This window comes from Tigriopus californicus, chromosome 2 (genome assembly GCF_007210705.1).
Source record: "Tigriopus californicus strain San Diego chromosome 2, Tcal_SD_v2.1, whole genome shotgun sequence".
NCBI lineage: Eukaryota > Metazoa > Arthropoda > Copepoda > Harpacticoida > Harpacticidae > Tigriopus > Tigriopus californicus.
This window is the reverse complement of record NC_081441.1, coordinates 12,995,035-12,999,337: the sequence shown is the minus strand read 5'-3', so window position 1 is coordinate 12,999,337 and position 4,303 is coordinate 12,995,035. Positions and strand designations below refer to the sequence as shown.

General features: G+C 37.8%; 1 protein-coding gene across 1 annotated transcript in view; it reads left to right on the top strand.

Annotated features, from left to right (window-relative positions):
• The first annotated feature begins 2,760 nt into the window (after positions 1-2,760).
• The window catches only part of LOC131893341 (G-protein coupled receptor 54-like), a 26,483-nt gene continuing 24,940 nt past the window's right edge, over positions 2,761-4,303 (top strand). Inside the window, exon 1 of the mRNA XM_059243340.1 lies at positions 2,761-2,884. The gene's annotated coding sequence lies outside the window, so the exon portion shown is untranslated. The remainder of the gene's footprint in view (positions 2,885-4,303) is intronic.

Genomic DNA, 4,303 nt, shown 5'->3' with positions numbered 1-4,303 from the left:
CATGGAAGTTTTTGACTCATTTTGACATCAATCTGTGATTGCTATTTTTGGCTTTGGGTCACATTAACTGATTTTGATAGAACTTCAAATGGCTAGAATACCACTGTTTTACTTTCTATGCTGACCCCGGAAGAGGTAACCTTGCCAATCAAACACTGTTGGCACTATTTTTACTTTTTTTCTTTTTAAATGCAAATTAACATTGTGGTAGATAGATGTATTGCAATTGTGCGCTTTTGCTCCTCATGATGAGAAATGAACAAGGTCACGGAAAAATGGGTACAAATTTGTATGAACCTGGTTTCAAAATGCAAAGGAGGTAAAAATAGGCTAACTTTCAGTCACATAAATAATTGGAGGGAGAAAAATGTGCAAATTAAGTTTTATGCTTTTTTTATAAGTAGGCCCAGCCAAAACTTGCAAATAAATATGGTCATATATGACAACAAATGTGCAAAGGCAAATCACCTAAATTTACACTAAAATTTGCAAATAAGCTTGCCCAAACAAATATGCACCGACTAGTACTGGAGGGCTCTAAGGGCTATTTTCCTATCAAGCAATAAGGAGGTAAAAATAGGCTAACTTTCAGTCACATAAATAATTGGAGGGAGAAAAATGTGCAAATTAAGTTTTATGCTTTTTTTATAAGTAGGCCCAGCCAAAACTTGCAAATAAATATGGTCATATATGACAACAAATGTGCAAAGACAAATCACCTAAATTTACACAAAAATTTGCAAATAAGCTTGCCCAAACAAATATGCACCGACTAGTACTGGAGGGCTCTAAGGGCTATTTTCCTATCAAGCAATGTGTAGATGAAAAGGCTATTCTGTCAACAACTTCCTGCACCAGAATTTGAACCCAAATCCTTGTTCACCCTGCCACTTACACTAATCAGTGCGGTTAAACCAAATACTTGTGTATCTTTAATAGTGCATGATAAAAAGAAATCTGAGTTAGCAACACCATACTAGTAATGTCAGATTTCAATTATTACCAAAATATTTTGTTATTGAAATCAGTTTCATGACTTGATGGACATAAGATTTCCTTGTTTTCAAATTTCTTCTAATTGATAGACGGCCAACTATTCTGGAATTGATCATCCATCTCCTGACCACTCACCCCATACTCCATGGAAGGATGTTAAAATGTGTCTGATTTTTAAAGGAGAAGTATGTTACACAAACGAAGTTGCGTTCCACGCTATAACATAATGTATCTCCCCAAAAAATGGCACTATTAAGGAGAGCCAGATCTAAATGAAAGGAAAAGATGAATGGAAGTTTGCAGATGCAAGAAATTTGCAGAAAAAAAATGGGATATGCAATTTCTTTTTTCAAAATTTGCGTGAGTTGCAAGATACAAGCTTTGGCCGGCCCTACTGATAAGTCTAACACCAAGCGATAAAATTAATGCTTTGACAACTGAACTCTTCAACTACAGGAAAAATGAATGGTTTACGTCCTGCTCATCAAAGTGTTTTTATTATTAACCTCAAACAAAAAGGAGGTCCAAATGTGTCTATTGTTCAATACTGAATCCTTGCGCATTTGACTTGCCTTTTGCTAAATCCTTCAAAATGGTATAGCTAATTTTCTACTACAGTGTAGTATATGGTAAGACAATTGACTTTTCACTTATATTAGCAATGCATGCCATTCACCCCGAAATGATTTAGCAATCAAACGTGGCTCTTCCCAATTAAGTTTGCAGGCCTGCTCTTGCTTTGTCCGTGACGCTTTTCAGGCACTCAGAGCCAGAGCTTTGTTCCAAACGAAAGAGGCCTTCAAGGTCATCGAGAGCTTGTTGTCCAATGAACTTGGCTTTATGTCGAAGAGTACAAGTGATTCCTCTTTTGGCACTCCAGTTGAGTTCGACGCCTGGATTGGGGCAAGGGCCGTGGAGACACTTAAGCACAGAAAAAATAACATAACCCTTGTAACTTTGTTGGACACTGTATAACTACAAGGCCTGAAGTTGTTCTCAATAATTTAGGTATTTCGTGTAAAGCTCTGTTGCACCTCTTCGATCCTATTTAAGCCTGATGCGGTCATCTGGGCCCAAATGGAGACGCATACTCCACTCTACGTATAGATGTCTACAACATTTTCATTGGAAAAGGCTCTCTAGATTCAATACCTCGACAGATCCATCCGCATGTCTGAAAAGTCTGGCTTAATTTAGTCTTTATATGTTCCTCGAATTTACCATTGTTTCCAACATTCATTCATTGCCGTCCTGGGCGCCAGCTTGTTGCTCAATCGGGTTCAATTCGGATAATATATTCCATCAGATCGATATCGCCCTCTTAAGCATTCCCTTGGTTTGTAACCCGATCGAAATCGAATTACAGACGGATAGGTCGTGCATTCATTGGATTGGACACTGGTTGCCTAATGTATGTAAAGAGTAATCTCAGAGAGGTTTCTTGTCTAGGAACTTTTCCATCTCTTTCAGGATTTCAAGACACAAATATTGACCTTTCAAATCTCGTTCTGGGCATCGCAGTGCGCTCGACTTTGGAATTTATTAGTGCCTCATGTTCCTCCTCATTGGTCCAAAATGTGGAACAGAAAGCCCACGAGACCTACTCACTCGCTCTCTCTCTCTTTGTGTCTCTTGGATCTTCTTCGTTGGTTTCCAAAGGACTGAAACTTCAAGCCGGTTTCTTTGCCGAGAAAGGCGGTTGGAACGAAGTTGGAACTAATTGGAAGTGCTATCCAGATGCAGAACCCATTTTTATCCGCATGCAGTCACACGCTAATGGTCCAAGTGGGAACACGAACCAAGATAAAGTGTTGAGATGGATCATCTCGTGATCTGGAAGTGAATCACTCTATTTGTGGAAGTTCATTGTCATATCACTATCTGGGTGGTAAGTTTGAGAGGAATGTGGATGTTCTGGAGGGAAAGATCAATTTCATAGAACGCCTTGATCCAAGTGGAATTGGATGGTGGATCGGTTGAAAATGACGACTGAGGGTCTATTTGCTCTTATAGAAACAATATTTGTGCTTGTTCTTTTTGACTTTTTTCTACGTTTGACGATTCTTTGACGTTCCATCCCTGCTTGATTTCTTGATCCCGACGATATTTTTTTGCTTCGGTGGGTTTGCAAACGCTCAAAAGTGAACGAAAATATTTCTTATTAAGAATAAAATACGAAGACCGTCAAATACTTTCAAGGCAGTTTACAATCTTTACATTTTGAAGTTTATTTACAAACGTTATTTGAGCCTTGTACGTTGCCCAGACTACTTTGAAAAGAACCATTCCATCAATGCAAGAGTTGCTAAAAATTGCGAACTAACAATGATGCTTCCTCAAGAAAGCTTCTATTCCAGTAAATGATTATAAAAGGCTTGCTTCTCAACCAAATCACAAGAGTATGAATATCCCTAGGTTTTAAAATTAACCCTTTATATGCAGGCTTAGAAAACAGTGTTTACATCCCAGTGAAATATTGGATGATCTTTTTTGTAAACCTGGCGAAGGGTTGATTGGTACAAAGATCTGTATGTACTCAATTCTCAAGAGACCAAACATTGCACTGTTTAGCTAACCGTTTGGTCGATATTCCGACATAAATTTAGATATCCATTATTGCTGGTTAATTAAAAAAAAACATGTTAATGAAAGAATGAGACCTCTTTACAACTATTTAGTTACGCGATCGACACTTTTGTATCATGTTCCATTTATAATCTGTTTCTGCCTCTTCCTTGGGTTTCCAGCACTATTCGATATCGTTTCAATTCCCTCCTAGCAATACGAGTATGCCTTTAGATATCCAGTTTATGGTTCAAGAAGTGATGCGTAACCTTGGTGTAAAATATTTTGGCCACCGTCGCGAAATCAAATTTGATAGGACTCCCATGTACTAAATTTGAGACTAGGCACAAAATTGAAGGATGGCACAAATTCTCGGCTCAAAGTAGTTTCCTTATCGAGAAAGTTTCTCCAAATAATCAGAGAGAAAAGACGGAAATAAGGACGGTTCCGAAGGTTCGTCAGCCTTTTGTCAACATAGAAAAGTGCTCTGAGTAGCAACAAACAATAGTTGACATGGTTTTTAAGACTCGAGTCATTTCCCTTTTTTTTTAGATATTCTATAAGGCTATTCATTTCAATTGACTGATTAAATTTTTCAAAAAATAACAGTTGGGATGAGTGGTCTCCAAATTTGACATTTCTTTGTTGGTCACTGACAAGTCGACTCTACGTTACTCATATTTTGAATTGAAATCAGCATCCAAGTCATGAGGTAACCTTCTTAACCAATAAAAACTATTTT